We start from the raw sequence: 16,999 nt of genomic DNA, 5'->3' as shown, positions 1-16,999 counted from the left end.
ACATTTATTGCAGAGTTGTCTTATGTGATTGTGGAGGATGGCCAAAGCAGGCTACAAGTCCACAGGAAGGCTCCAGGAAGGATAGATTGCTACTCTGGGGCTGGTGCTGAAGCCCGCAGTCCACAGGGGGATTTTTCTTCCTCAGGGATGCCTCAGTTCTGCTCTTAAGGCCTTTCACCTGATTGAATCAGATTATACTAGGGTAACATCCTCACTTTGTCAACTGATATGTACTTTAGTTCATTTAAGAAATACCCGCACAGCAACACCTATAATTAGTGGTTAATACCTGGGGATGATTATTGAATTAACAGCCTAGCCATGTTGACACATAAAACTATCATTCTATACATTTAATTTTTATTTATTTATTGCTCATATGCCCCCACAAGAAAGTTAACTCTGTGTAGGCTAGGACTTCTCTGTGACTCACTATTGCAGGGACTGGAATAAGGCTGGAACACGTCAACCCCAAAGAATTGTAAAATTGTACTTCATTGATTTTCTAAGTAATATGCTTAAGCTGCTCTTTCTTTTTAAAATCAATTTTATACAATATGTTGATTTTCTCCTGTGACATGATACAGTCCCTTATGTTTTTCTTTCTCACTGCCATACACACATTTTCTACCTGCTCATATTCTCATTTTAGTTACAGCACAGTTTATGATGAATAAATATTCAATTTTCACATTAATGTGACTGCCAATATTTTTCATAGCAGAGACATCTAATGCACTGTGATCACATTTTCAGTCTTGTATATATAAGTGTGCCTATATATATTTTTTCTTCTCCTAGAGTTCATTGCCTAATTTTTTCATTTGCTAACTTTTCTAAGTATGTATTCCCAAATATTTCCCAAATACTTTAAATTATAAATTCCCTCCAAATATAATTCTGTATATTGGGGTAGGTATCAGTATCATGCTTTTTCTGTCTTCCTCTATCTTCCCTCATTACGTTTTAGGTCTGCTGCATCTTCGTCCTCCTGAGACATTATTTCACCACTACTCAGTCAATACTTTTCCCTTCTGGCTTTGATCTCCTGTTTCCTGAATTCTAAGTTTTCTTTTTCTTGGTTCATTCTTACATTTTATTATATTATTATTACAAATCACAGCCTTTAACATTGAAATAGGTACTCCCTCATTTGTTTAGTGCTTTTAAACTTTTTATTTGCTCTTTGCCAGGTATATCTTTGTCCTTTCATTTTTAGCGTTTCTCAGTTTCTGTTTTATGGATCTGTTTTGTAAGAACATAGAGTTGAAGTTTACATTGTTGGCTAATCTGAAATTCACCTTCATTTAATAGAGCAGTGAGAACCATATTGTTATTAATATGACAGGTCACAGAATTGGTCATAAGATCATACAATCATATAACTTATATCTGTGATCTTAGTTCCATTATATGGTTTTAGTTTACATTTCTAAATGTTAGTTGTAAAATACGGAGTCATATAAAGCCTTTCATCATAAGTTTATTTGCTTTGTAATTTACCTTTTTTGTATTTATTTTGGAGTTATGAGGTTTGTTTGCCTAATTGTTACTTTTTTACTGACACATTTACATAATATCCTTAGTTACATCTCTCTTAGATACTCTTTACTGGTTCCCTGTAATAATCAATATTGATACTGCCCAGTGACTTCCTATTCCTCATCCTTTTCTTTTCTCCCATTATCTGATTTATACATGATTTAAAAAAATTTCTTCTAATTCTTATGAGGCAATTGCCAAGCTTATTCTACCCTTTACATATTCTCCACGCATTCCACTTTTGTTAGTTTTATTGTATGTACACTGTTAAAGCATGTATAATTTTATAATATTTTGCCCTTATCTCCCAAATTAATCTATGTTCTACAGTCACATATATTCAAGGCTACCTGTCTTTATGATCTTTTTTTGTTTGATTGATTGTTTTGAGACGGAGTCTCACTCTGTCATTCAGGCTGGAGTGCAGTGGCACAATCTCAGCTCACTGCAACCTCCGCCTCCAAGGTTCAAGAGATTCTCCTGCCTCAGCCTTCCGAGCAGCTGGGATTACAGGTGCACACCACCACACCTGGCTATTTTTGTATTTTTAGTAGAGTTGGGGTTTCACCATGTTGGCCAGGCTGGTCTCGAACTCCTGACCTCAGGTGATCCACCTGCTTTGGCCTCCCAAAGTGCTGGGATTACAGGCATGACCTATTGCGCCTGGCCTATGATGTATTTTTTATAGTTATTTATTGCCCACCTAAGGCTTGTTTCTACATATTTCTTAGGAAATATTTCTACATATTTCTTAGGAAGACTATAAAGAACAATAAACCTCAACAACAATAACAAAATGGCCAGCTGTGAGGAGCTAGAACTTGGCCACCCCACTGCTGTGTCATCCTTCTCCATCCCCATAGGAAGAAACCACTGTTTTTTCCTCTTCTCTTATTTTTGTTGTTGTTGCTTTTGGTAGATTTATCACATATGTGTATCCCTAAACAACATATTTTAGTTTTGCTTATTCTTGAGCTTTATAAATCTGGATTCAGACTTTCTAAAGCATATTGTAATTTGCTTTTTCCACTCCGTCTTATGCTCTAAGATTTATCTGTGTTGTTGCTGGTAACTGCTGTTAATAGCATTGTGTGCACAAACCATAATTTATTGCACATTTGTGACTATTTTTGTTTGGAATTTGCAATTGAAGATCAGTTAGCTTTGTACAAAATCATTAAGTTCATGTTTTTTTATTTTTTATTTTTTTTCCCCTTGAGAATTTAAAAATGCTTCTTGATTGTCGTTTGGTACAAAGTGTTCATATCAAACACTCTGAGGCGATTCAGATTTTCTTTTTACAAATTATATGTTCTTTTTATTTGGATGTCTAAAGGATTCTTTCTCTTTCTCTGAATCTGAATTAATTTACATGAAATGTCTTGGTGTTGATGATTCTGAGTTGATTTTCCCAGGTTAGAGTGTCCTTTTCTCACTTTATTGCACTTCATCTTTATTCTTCAGTTTTCTTTTACACATAGGTGGTCTCTTCATGGCCTCTCTTCCACATTTACCTTTTTTGCAATGAACCCTTTCCTATGTTTTTCCTTACACTTCTGATTTTTTAACAATGTGTTCCTTTTTAAACTTCATTTTTCTTCCTGTATTCTCTCTAGTGTTTCTCGGTTTTTGTGGTTTTTGTTTGTTTTTTTGTTTTGTTTTTTTGAGAAGGAGTCTTGCTCTGTAGTCCAGGCTGGAGTGCAGTGGCACAATCTCGGCTCACTGCAACCTCCACCTCCTGGGTTCAAGCAATTCTGTGCCTCGGCCTCCCAAGTAGCTGGGATTACAGGCACTCACCACCACGTCCAGCTAGGTTTTGTATTTTTAGTAGAGACATGGTTTCACCATCTTGGCCAGGCTGGTCTTGAACTTCTGACCTTGTGTTCCACCCTCTTCAGCCTCCCAAAGTGCTGGGATTACAGGCGTGAGCCACCACGCCCGGCCTAGTCTAGTTTTTATGTGTGATTTTATTCCTTTCCCAATCTCTCTCCACTATTCCTTAATATTCTCCCTTTGTCTGGTTATATTATTTTTGGAATTTCCTTTTTTGTGCTTCACACTGTTCATTTGTAGCTTCCGTAATTTCTTAGCTCCTTTGAGCCAATTTTGAAATACTAAGTTACACCTTTTTCTGGGGTGATCCTTTGTTGGTAAGTTATTTGAGCATTTATTTTTACACTCTCATTCAGTAGCAATCAATTACAAACATTTTCTGTTGCTCATGTTTAAATAAGATGGATTTTCTTGTGTATTTAGAAAGAGCTGTTAGTATTTACGGTTGTGAGTGAAGCAGTATGCATTTTGACCTTCAGTGTTGAAAATTTCCCTCATCATGGGTCCTATGAAGTATGAATAGTAGTGTCAGTCTTTCTAACTACCTCTAAAAAAGCTTTCTGAGGTCAACTTCGTCTGAACTCCCCCTGACTAGTGTGTAAGCCTTTTCTTTCTGTACCACCAGCGTTCTTGCTTGCCCAATTTGGAGTCCACTTTCAGCGATATTTCCTTAGAAGGGGCGCTGTCCTAATGAAAGGATGATTTTTTCGTATGTTTCTAATTACTGAGAACTTGGGCATCCTCTGATCTTGCTGTAGCCTTCTACTTTCTGTGATCTTGCTATCGTGTACTCATCCATTTCACCATTTGGTTCTGTAGTCTGCTTGCTGAGATTCCCACTCAGATTGTGGTCCTTTTCTTTTAGAGATGAAGATTTTAAAGCAACTTTTGAACTCTGTCTCAGAGGATCATCAGAACTCTTTTCTTCCGAAATAATAAATTTCTTTTCTTCTATTTCTGCATAGCTGCTGATCACATAGCCTCAGTCTGATTCTATTTATGCGTATTCTGGGGTTTTGAGGAGATATTTTGTCACCTGGTTTTGTTGATAATACTGTCCTCTAAATTTTTTTTTTCTTTTTTTCTTTTGTTTTTTTAAATGAGATGGCATCTCATTCTGTCACCCAGGCTGGAGTGCAGTGGCACGATCTCGATTAACTGCAACCTCTGCCTCCTGGGTTCAAGCAATTCTCCTACCTCAGCCTCCTTAGTAGCTGGGACTATGGGCGCCTGCCACTACGCTCGGCTTATTTTTGTATTTTTAGTAGAAATGAGGTTTCACCATGTTGGCCAGGCTGATCTCAAACTCCTGACCGCAGGTGATCTGCCCGCCTTGGCCTCCCAAAGTGGTGGGGTTACAGGCGTGAGCCACCGTATCTGGCCCCCTAAAAATTTTCCTATACTATTTTCCTTCTCCATATTTATAAAGGAATTTGAGACTCTCACAAACTATGCTGTTGCTACTGTTTTATTGATTTAATATTGTTTAAACATGACTATAGACTAAGAAGCACATTTCTGATGAACTCATGATTCACTTATTTTTAGGTATAGTTAAATATGTCCATTTTGACTACTATTCAAATGCACTCCTTTTGGAAGTCTTCAAAAATACTCTGCTCATCTGGTCATTCGCTTATGAGGCTTGCTTTTCTTACAGCCTGTCTGCTTTTCTTCACATGAGTCCTGGTATGCTTCCTCAGGGTCAGATTGCTTCTCTGGTTCTCTGTGTAGCACCGCCCTGACACTTTGATTTTTAGAAATACAAACTTCAGCAATACAAAATGAAAGTTAGAGTGCCTGTGTCTGAGTACAAGAGTTACTGAGTGGTATAAAATTGTGTTTTGTTTTGTTTTCCATAGGATATAAAGATGTTTAATTGGATAACCTTATTCATTCAGCTGTGATCTGCGGAAGGATCTGAACAGGTACAGTTAAAGTGCAAGCTAATGAATGTTTTGGGAGGCAGGCTGCAGAAATTCTGGCACTTCATATTTTCTTCCAGTCTAACAACTCAATTCTGCAACTGGCAAATGAGCTTTAAAGGAATACTATATGATTAAATTGTTTAGCATTAAAAAATTATTACCTAATTCAAAAACTTCAAGTAGGAAATATTGTTGGTCATCAAGATAGAAAATTTGAGAAAATATTTAAGTAAATGAGAGAGAGATGTGAGAATTTTAAATACTGTTAATAGAGGAAGGAGAAAAAATATAAATTTTGATAAATTAGCTTTTTAGACTCATGTATCTCAAAATCAGATAATCTGCTTCAAAGTGATAAGAAAATGTGGATATCGTCAGAATGCCTTTATTAAACTCACTGTAAAATTATCTGAAAATGCTCTTTTAGCATTTGTTCAACAGACAGCAATGAACCTTAATAGCTCAAAGGGAGTGGCTCCTCAATCAAGAATCAATACAGAATCATGGTGCCAAGAGTCTAGGAGTGCACAAAATTAAGTTCCAAATTTAGGTCATTTGAAAATTTCTATCAGTGCTCAACTCCTTACTCATTGCAAAGCAAATGTGGTCTTATTAATAGTAAATTGCTTTTACTTTAAAATTAAGGATTATATTTCATATTGTGTGTTCTTTTGTTAGTTGTGGAAATAATAATTAAGCAACAATGCATTTACAGACCTTGGAAAATGTTTAGTGACCCCATCAGTTTGATGTATTATACTTTAATAAACCTTATTAATGGCAAACATTTAAGGTTATTTCCTGAGATCAATGAGATTTATTTGGCAGGTGTGGAAATCTGAAGTGTCCATCAGGAAGTGCAGAGGAAGCAATGTTGATTCAAGTTCTCGGCCCATTTTTCAATCAGGTTATTTTTGTTGTAGTTATTGAGTTGCATGAACTTCTTATACATTTCTATGTTAACTATTGATGAGAAATATGATTTGCAAATATTTTCTCCAAATCTGTAGGCCACCTTTTCACTTTGTTGATTGTTTCCTTTGCTGTGCAGAAGCTTTTTAGGTTGATGTAGTCCAAATTGTTTATGTTTACTTTGGTAGCTTGAACTTTTGGTGTAATATCCAAAAAAATCCTTGCCAAGACTAATGTCAAGAAGTTTGTCCCCTATGGATTATTCTATAAATTTTATGGATTTAGTCCTTGTGTTTAGGCCTTTGAGCTGATTTTTGTATATGGTGTGAGATAAGGGTCCAATTTCATTCTTTTGCATATGGAAATCCTATTTCCTCATCATTCATTGAGGAGACTGTCTTTTCCCCGTGTGTCTTCTTGGTGTCCTTGTCGAAAATTAATTGGCCCTATGTGCTTGGCTTTATTTCCGGGCTACTTTTTCTATTTCATTGTTCTATGTAACTGTTGTTATGTTAGTATATTATATCATTTTAATGTAAACTGGTACAGCCATTACAGAAAACAGTATGGAAGAAGATCAAAAAATGAATAATAGAACTATACTGTATGACCCAGCAAGAACTTTTCTGGTATTATCAGCACCTTTTAGAGGTACCTGCACTCCCATGTTCATTGCTGCATTATTCACAATAGCCAAGACATGGAAACAACCTCAGTGTCTGTCAACAGATGATGGGGGATAGAGAAATTGTGGTAGATGCTGATTATTTGTTAATTTACTTGACCATAGTAACAATTTCACTATGCATAAATATATCAAAGCAATCATGTTGTATACATCTAAACAACAAAAGCAAAATAAATATTTATTTGGAAAGAATCTCAGAAAGAAAGTTTAAAGTGTTATAAAAAAGAAGTCTGTTATTTCAAGGACAACGGAGATTATGAAAAAAGTGAGAAAAAAATCTACTACCTAAAGATGAATATATGGAATAATGATAATGAGAATAAATATAAAAAGTGAAAGGTAGGCTGGGTAAAACATGCAGTAAGTGATTATATGCATTTGTATGTATATGTAAAAATGTATATATGGAAATTTCACTAGAGTAACACAAGTGAAAACTGAGGAGGACAGATCAAAGAATCAGGAAACTTGAAAATAGACCAATAGAAATGATCTCATCTGAAGAACACAGAGAGAGAAGGTTGGAGAAAAATAAACAGACCCTCAGAGACCTGTGGGAAAATATCTAGCACGAAATAGATGTGTAGTATGGAAATTCAATGGAGCTAGCATAGCCAAAACAATTGTTTAAAAGAAGAAAAATGGTGAAATAGTTATACCACTTAAATTTGAAACTTACTACAAGGCCAGAGTAATCAAGACAGTGTGGTATTGGCACAAATATAGGCATATAGATCAGTTGACTCAACTGGACATAAATAAGAATCCAGAAGTCAATTCTTTTTTTTTTTTTTTTTTTTTTTTTTTTGAGACAGAGTCTTGCTCTGTCGCCCAGGCTGGGGTGCAGTGGCCGGATCTCAGCTCACTGCAAGCTCCACCTCCCGGGTTTAGACCATTCTCCTGCCTCAGCCTCCCGAGTAGCTGGGACTACAGGCGCCCGCCACCTCGCCCGGCTAGTTTTTTGTATTTTTTAGTAGAGACGGGGTTTCACCGTGTTAGCCAGGATGGTCTCGATCTCCTGACCTCATGATCCGCCCGTCTCGGCCTCCCAAAGTGCTGGGATTACAGGCTCGAGCCACCGCGCCCGGCCTAGAAGTCAGTTCTTATATTTGCAGTCAATTGATTTTTTTTACAAAGTGATCAGAATGATTCAATGCAAAAAAAGATAGCCTTCACAACAAGTAGCACTGGAACAATTGTGTGTCCACATAGAACAAACAAACAAACAAAAACTTGAACTTCAGCCCTTACCTCATACTAAACAAAAATATTAACTCTAAATAAATCATAGGCCTAAATGTAAAAATTATTACTGTACCATTTCAAGAAGAAAACACAGGAGAAAATCCCTACCTTTGGTTGGGCAAAAAATTCTTAGACACAATACGAAAAGCACAATTCACTTTTTAAAAGCTGCGATACATTGGACTTCATAAAAAGTTCAAAGTTTAACCCTTCAAAAGACAATGATAAGAAAATGAAAGGCAAGTGTCAAACAGAAAAAAGTATTTGCAAATCACATATCTAATAAAGGACTGTAATCTGGAATATATAAATACACTTACCACTAAGTCATAAGATGAAAAAATTAGAGGGCAAAAGATTTGAATAGACAGTTCATCAAAAAAGGTGTACGTGGCCAATAAGTACATGAAAAAAAATGCTCAGTATCATTAGGCTTCAGGGAAATGAAAATTAAAACCACAATGAGATATCATTACACACACACTAGAATGGAATAAAAGATGGATAAACACAAGTGTTGACAAGAATGTGGAGAAATTGGAATCCTCACACATTGCTAGTGGGAATGTGAAATGTACAGCCACTTTGAAAAAGAGTTTGGCTGTTGCTCAAAAGGAAGTATACAGAATTACTGTATGCCCCAAGAATTCTACTCCTTAACATCTAATCAGAAAAAAATGCAAACATATGTACATTTAAAGACTTACATGTGAATTTTGATAGAAACATTATTAATAATAGTGAAAAATCTGTAAATATTCCAAATGAATATCAATTGGTAAATGGAGTAACAAAATGTGATATATCCACGCAACAGAAAATCATTTCATGATTGAAAAGAACACGCTTCCGATACACGGTACCATGTGGAAGAACTTAGAAACCATTATGCTAAGTGAAAGGAGATATAGGTAAAAGATTACATGTTGTATGATTCCACTTGTATGAAAAGTCCAGAAAAGGCAAATTTTCAGAGACAGAAAGCAGATCAGTTCTTGCCTGGGGCTAGGTCTTCTGATGAAAATTTAAGGATGTATTTAATGCGTGAAGAGCTTGTGGCCTTTCCCTTCTCAGCCAGGAGTATGCCTGCCCTAACAGCTGCAACCTCGGGCTAAGAATATTTGCCTTGTCTCAACTCACAGCCTCCAAAAAGTCACTTGCATTAACATTGCTGCTGTGTTCCACACCGAGTGAGTTTCTTTAACAGGAAAGAGGCTGGTCCTCATGGTTTGCTCCATCCTGGCAGTTTTACCCTGAGACGGGAGAAGCCCCAGGAAAGAATGTCACAGAACTCTACTGTTTTTACCTGAAGTTCAACAGTTTTTCAAGCGTAAATCCTTCTCTGATTGTTATATGAAAACAACATACATACAATGGATCAGTTTTGTCCCGCTTTACAGTTGCTTTTTGAAAAGGATTTGCTGATTTCCTTGGCCATCGCTCTACACCTACTTTTAATATGTGAGAAGATAAAAGAAAAATTAATAACAACTGGAGATTGCAAAGGCCGAGGGCATATTATGGGAAGAAGCATTAGCCCATAAGCATTCAGTTGGTATCTTACCTCATCAGTTCTTTCAGAGGTTTTGTGTGTGTGTGTGTGTGTGTGTGTGTGTGTGCGCGCACGCGCGTGCGCCTGCTAGGAATACAAATACCTTGCTACAAAATATCACTCTCAGAAAGAGAGTACTTATGCTCTAACTTAAAACTTATGCTCTAACAGAGTGTACAATGGAATTCTATTTTGACTTGGATTCTCCAACACAAAGCAAAGAAGCAACGAATACAATTTATAGGGTTGTCCTAAATTGCTTTGCTAATTCCCTACCATATATACATCTCCCTCCCACCATGCCATACAATTCATACATCTGAAATTATTATTTACAAGAGATATATACACACAAACACACCATATACACATGAACATTTGTTGCTTTCTTGTGTGGCATATTCGTGCATTTGAAAATATAACTGAAGGGTGTTTTCAAGGATGAATGTGGTAACTCCTCTCATCCCCGGACGCATGTCCCTTTTGCAATGTGATGTTGTCCATCCTCTTGTCAAGAGGTGAAGTCAATTTCCCACCTTTTGAATCTGCGTGGGCTTTGTGACTTGTTCAGATCAAGAGAATGTAGCAGAAGGATTGCTATGTCACTTCCAGGCTGAAGATTGAACTTCTGCTCTGCCCTCTTTGAACTCTGAGATCACTATAAAGAAGCCCAGGACAGTTTTCTCGAGGATGAGACACCATGTGGCATGAGAAACCCAGCCAATACCCACCATCAACCACAGATAGGGCAAGAAAGCCACTTTAGTTCCAGTTGAGCAGCTAGATCACAGTAGCTACTTGAGTGAACCCAGGTGAGAACAGCAGAAAAACCACCGTATAATCCGGCTGAAATTACTGACCCTCATAATTCTGAGCAAACAAAATGATTATTGTTCTAAACCACTTAAGTTTGTGGTGCTTTGCTGTGCAGCAATTGATAACTGAGACAAGATGTTCATTTTACATTTTCTCTGTAAATAGTTATGCCTGAACAGAAGATTTTAAAACACATGATGGAGTAGTTCTTAGTCTACTTCAATTTTTTGGACACCGTCTAATATCGCAAAGTATAGACTTTCAATAGTTCTTTTGAAATTTGTGATTATCAAGTTTTACATGGAAGTTAATGAAACCAATATTGCTTTTATAGGGTTGCAGGTGATTTTTAAGGTCTGGAAATTTTCCAAATTCATTCTACAGGTTAGTCCAGCAAGTGGCATTCTTTGCTCTTGCTGCCTGCAATCTCTTTGCGATAAATGCTACTTTTTGGAAGAAGGGGGAAAAAAAATCATTATGGATTCTTTAATCAACAGCAGTCAACTATCTGCTTTTTACTACCACTTGCAAGGAAAACAACACTTAATTTCCCATTTCTAAAATGCCCTCATGTAATAGATTCCTAATTGCTTGACTGAAAAAGTAAGTATCGTCTAATGCTTGCTCAGACATTAAGGTACATAGGAGAGATTACCGAGCGTGTCTGCTTTCCTGCCCACCAAATGCTAAATCTATTAGTATTTCCTGGTATTCTTCTGAATTTTGAATGCTGTTCACGTAAATTGAAATGACCAATATACAGAGAAATGTATGTGATTTTTCCCCCTTTTAAAAATATAGGCTAGATAAGATAATGGAACAACAATAAAAACTCTTTTTCATAAAATTCCTAAGTATGGCTTCAATCTGCAATTTCTTTTTACATTGCACACATTTCTTTCACTGCAATTATCTAAATAAAAGTATTTGTGTATAACTATTCATAGCACATCAGATTTTTATCTTGTTTGAGGAAATATGCACATGTTTTGTTAATCCCCAATTAAATTATTTACCTTAGAACTTCATGATACAGCTGCTTACATTCCAGGAATCCAACACCTGCACATGCAGGCTTGAAGAGGGTTTGACAATTGATTTCAAAAACACCTTTAAAGAATAATGAAACATAATGAATATCACTTTTGTATTTCAAGTAGCAAGTGTCACCCAATGGAAAATGTGTAAATTAATGTCCCTGGTATTCATCACTACTTTGAAACAGTTGCAACAAAGGATTTGTTCTGGTATAACTATGTATCATCCTGGCATGTTCCATGCCTAAGTAAATTTTTAATCTTGACAGATCATGGAATAGAGGAATTCCCTTTCCAGAGAATGCAAGTATTGGCCAATACAAATTCAGATGATAAGGAAGGGTTACAATAACCATTTAGAGAAGGAGGTAGAGGGTGGGGTTCAGGCTTGAACGGGATTCTTCATCTTACTGTATTCTCCTGAAATGGACTCCACTGAGATGTAAGAAGATTAAGTGTAAACCTGAGGTACAGTATTGTTTTGCCTTCTGATAGAATTGGTGGTTATTTTTTGCTAGGCAGACTACTTAACTGAAGAGATTGGCTGTGCTTTTATTTTAGTCTCAATGAGTATGCTTTGTTCTTTAAAATAAACATCCATTCTCCCTTTGGGAATCACTTTGAAGTCAATCTTATACCTCCTTTTCAAAAATTTTTCTGTGTTCAGGCTATTGTGAAGTTTTGTCTTTACTGATTTGCTGCTCTGAGGTCGTGAAAAGGAGCCGGGGAATTGAAGGAAACCTGTGAAAGAGGAAATAGAACTTCCTCTCCCTTTCACTTAGCACTTTACCCTCAAAATACATTCTGCAGAGCAGCAACATCTGCATCATTTGGGAGCTCCTCCAAAATGCAGAATCCAAGGTCTTACCTGAGACCTACTGGATTAGAATCTGTGCTATGACAAGATCTCGGTAGGCTTTCTATCCTCAGTAAAAATTGGCATGTACTGACCCAGGAGAAAGCATTAGATCAAATGTGCCAGCCTTTCTCTCTCTAATGGCTCTCAGATGGTGCATCCTCTTATCTGGGTATTCCCTTAAGGAAAAATAAATGACTAGACGCCAGGAGCTCTGGCAGTTTGTTTCCCCCAGGCATGGCTTTGAGGAAATCATTTAATTTCCCAGCTTCTGTTTGCTATTTGTAAAATGATATTCTACTATTTTGTGGCATATCTTTTGTGAGGCTCCTCTCTGTTGATGTTGAGCCCAAATCATTATTTAAGGGGAGAAAGTCTCCTTCACTCGTGAGACATACGTTCACTTCACCAGTGTGTATTTATTCTAGCACCACTCAAGCCCAGTAAATTAATTTAATTTGTTTCAATTCAAGCTACTGTAAGCTACATCAATATTAATACAGTTGCCTACAAAAATATATTCTTAGATAAAACCAGTCAGTACATTAGTTAATTTACATAACATTTTTTCCACGGGGGAAAAATGTAATGAGCTGTAATTCACTGTATTTAGAATGTCCTTCTTTCAATTAATAAGCTTCTACAATTGAAATTATAATATATCGTAAACTAAATTTCTGCTGCAGATATATAAAGATGTACACACAGATACATAAAGATATATAAACATGTACACTTAAATTTACCTTCAAAACTCAATGGAGTTAAAAAATGATAACTATAAAATATACTTTGATTTATAATTTACAAAGCCCTTTGCCTACTTGATTTCATTAAAATATGAAGATCCTGTGCAACTTTCAGGTTTTGTTTTGTTTTGTTTTTGAGACAGGGTCTCATTCTGTCTCCCAGGCTGGAGTGCAGTGGCACGATCCCGGGTTCAAGCAATTCTCCTGCCTCAGCTTCCCAAGTTGCTGGGATTACAGGCTGGTGCCACCATGCCCGGCTAATTTTTTTGTATTTTTAGTAGAGACAAGGTTTTACCATGTTGACCAGGTTGGTCTCGAACTCCTGACCTCAAGCGATCCACCCTCCTCAGCCTCCCAAAGTGCTGATATTACAGGCGTTAAGCCACTGCACCCGGACGCAACTTTCAGTTTTAAAACAGCTATTATTGTAGGCTTTGTAAATTTCTTTGAAATCCTTAATTTAAAGCATAATAGAAGTGAATTTATTATCATTTATTGTGCCATAAACAATTATTTCATGATTGTTACTGTTATTTTGGTATTCTAAGGATTTAGGTAAAGAAAATTGCTGTTTCTCTAGAATCTCTTCTCACTGCATATGCTAAGTTCAATATGTTCAGCCTAATTTGACATAAGGTGCAGACAATAAGGCACCAATTTACTAAGCCTGAGGATACTTAAGATTGATGTTTTCATCTGATATCTCACTTTCAAGCTATATTAGACACTGTAGGTTATAGTCTGTGAGAACCAGATTAACTCTCAGCATCCAAAATGGGTTTAAATGGCTTAGTGACAAAGGTTAATAAAGAATTGAGGATAAACATTGCCAAACAGTTTAAAATGATTCTGAAAATAATGAGACAGGCATCTCAATACTAAGAAATGTTACCTCTTTCAAAATAAAATAAGAGAAAGTAGAACACTGTTTTTCATGAGGTACCCTTTTATTTGATTGTGAGCATATCAACATTGTTTTGTCATCGTCTGAGCACGGAAACACATTTTTCCCCATCCAAATATGTGTTGGTGATTAAAAATCCACTGTAAGTGAAAGCTTAGTTGGTCATCATTAAATGGTATTTTTAATGATTAATTCTTTAACTATCAATAAGTCACTAAAATAAATTTTTTTCCTATAATATACCCTTGATAAATGAAGTACAACTAAAATCCATCTTGGCAGTTTTTTCTCTTTTTAATAAATGTTTATTGCATACCTATTATGTGTCAGATGCCATTTCAAACTTTGAAAAGAGACAAAACACAGTTCATGCCACTGAATATTTTAGAGTTCAATAAATTTTTTTTAATCTTAGGAAAAATAAATTTGTTAACTTGTTTGAGAAGGAAGGAAATGCCTTATTAGCAAGAGTTTCTAATTTATATAAAGTTAAAAGCATAGTGATTAATATGATTAATAATAATTCCATGTAAAGGAATGTCAGAACTGTATTTTGATGTTAGAATTCAATGAGATTTTTCTTTTTTTGGACAAATACATGTGTTACTAAGTGCTAACCTCTGTGTTATGTTTCAGGATAAAGGGAGAAAAAGACATACTTGGTTCCTGTTCTAATGGATCTTTTATTCTAGTAACTGAGTCAGATTAAAATGAAGATCCTAGGAAAGTAAACCCAATAATTACAATTAGCAATAAGAATGTATTCTCCCAACAAAGGGCCCTTATACTGGGATAGGGTTAGGAAAGACTCACTGAGGATTTGCCGTGTTCTAGCTAGGAGTGACAGGATGAGAGTCAGTTTGAGGAGGAAAGACATGGAGAAGGCAGCCCAGAAGATGAAGCATTTCATTGAACCAATCGCTGGAGATAATTAAGATTATTCCATCAGTAGTAGGCTTAATATCTGTGATTCCCCAAATCATGTAGAATTTTAGAGCTATGTCATGAGAAAACAAATGAACCAAATGCATCAATCATTTTCTTTGCCATGTATGAAAACAGGCAGAAACATGGATCCAGTTCTGGATAACACAGGTTGTAAATGTTAGTTATAAGGAATGACCCCTTGAACTCCATTAACTTCTTTGCTGTGTGCATAACTTACTTTGAACTTGTTTAAGTAGAGGTTAGCCTACTTTCATTCAGCTCAAGACCCAATTTTGACGGATACTAGAGAATACAAAAAGAATTTCAGCAAATATTTCAGAAGACAAAACAATATGTAATATAAACTAATCTTAACATTTTTCAGGGACTTCATTTTAATTTATCTATTAAGATGTTTACTGTTTTAGTTGTTTCTATGGGGTTTTACACATGTGACTTTCCCAATCTACTTAGAATTAATTTTTCAGCACTCAAGTATGGCAGTCTTTCCCCCACGTAGGCTCCTTACCTTCTGTCTTTCATGTCGTAGTTGCCAAATGTGTTACAACTATATACGTGGAAAACTCCATCAGACAGTGTTACAGTTTTTGTTTTCAATCATCACACATATTTTAAAGAACCAAAAAGTGAACATTTGTTATATTTATGCAGATCTTTATCATTTCTGTGGTGGTTTCTTCATTTCTGCTTTGATCTGAATGCTGTGTCCTCCATAGATCCAATATGATGGCGTTAGGAGCTGAGGACTTCTGAAGGTCATTAGTTCATGGAGGTGGAGCCCTCATGAATGGGGTTGGTGCCATAATAAAAGAGACCCCAGAGAGCCCAGAGAAATACCTTTTCCCTTCTGCCAGAGGAAGGTGCACTGAGAAGACACCTTCTATGAGCCAGAAAGCGAGTCCTCCGCAGACACTGAATCTGACGGCACGTTGATCTTGGGCTTCCTACCTCCAGAAGTGTGAGAAGTAAATGTCTGTTGTTTATAAGCCACCTAGTCCATGGTATTTTGTGATAGCAACCCCAAAAGACTGACATAATTCCTGAAGGCCCAGGTTTCCCCTTGGTATCATTTCCCTTTGATCTTTCCCATTTCTTTAGAGCATGGTTGTTGGATTCCTTCATCTAAGATTGTCTACATAATATTTTTGCTAACTGCAGAATTTGCACTGGTGATTCTTTTCGTTTAGTATTTTAAAAGTGTTATTCCCCTGCCAACTTGTCTTCGTGGCTGTTACAGACAGGAAGGGCCAGTGAGATGTTAGCAGGAGCCTGGGATAGTTCTCCCTTAAACTTCATGAAACTCTTGAAAGAAGGTGACTTAGCTGGGTGAAGTGTCACATTTGTCACTTGGCCTTCTCCTTATTCCTGGCTGGAAATCAGATGTTAAGTCTGTAGGTCCAGTGGAAAACCAATGGCTTCAGGGATAGAAGAGGAGACACAGAAAAAAGCCTGGGCAATGGAGATTCTTTTGAGTGTGAGGTCTGCTCTGGCAAGCTTACCCCTGGACTGCTTTTACATGACATCTCAAACTGGGGCACCTGTTAGTATCTATCAACTGCACTGAATTTTTAATGGACATCAAAATCATGTCTCTTCTCTTCCTTATCATACTCGCCAGAAGAATCTCTGTTACATAACAAACATTCTATATATGTATAATATTTAAATTGAATGTGTTGCTTATATAGATTTTAAAATTTATTAGCATGGGTGGGAAAATGGAACAAACTCTCCTAAGTTAGTGACGTCCTCTCTAGTTGCATGCAATATGTTTCACATATCACTATATAACTTGTAGGCACTAAAAAGTTTCTTTCATTGTTGTCTTTTGATATGTATCTGTATCTTATCTATATCTATCTTGTTCCATAAGAAGATAGTAGACCCTGATTATCTACAGATTGCTTCTCATGCCTCATTTTCCAGACGACCTAGCACTGTGCTTATACACGATGCTAGTAACGACTGAAGTTTACTAGGCTTGATTTC

The 16,999-nt window shown here is 36.4% G+C and overlaps 1 long non-coding RNA gene across 2 annotated transcripts in view; it reads left to right on the top strand.

The window, feature by feature from the left end:
• The window catches only part of LOC105466633 (uncharacterized), a 78,757-nt gene that overhangs the window by 36,990 nt on the left and 24,768 nt on the right, over positions 1–16,999 (top strand). For both annotated transcript variants that reach the window (XR_978335.2, XR_978336.2), the window contains exon 2: positions 5,238–5,303. This is a non-coding gene — a long non-coding RNA (uncharacterized lncRNA). The remainder of the gene's footprint in view (positions 1–5,237; positions 5,304–16,999) is intronic.

This window comes from Macaca nemestrina, chromosome 3, assembly GCF_043159975.1.
Source record: "Macaca nemestrina isolate mMacNem1 chromosome 3, mMacNem.hap1, whole genome shotgun sequence".
In the NCBI taxonomy this organism is placed as follows: Eukaryota; Metazoa; Chordata; class Mammalia; order Primates; family Cercopithecidae; genus Macaca; species Macaca nemestrina.
Note: the sequence above shows the minus strand (reverse complement) of the source record. Positions and strands in the feature narration are given on the sequence as shown.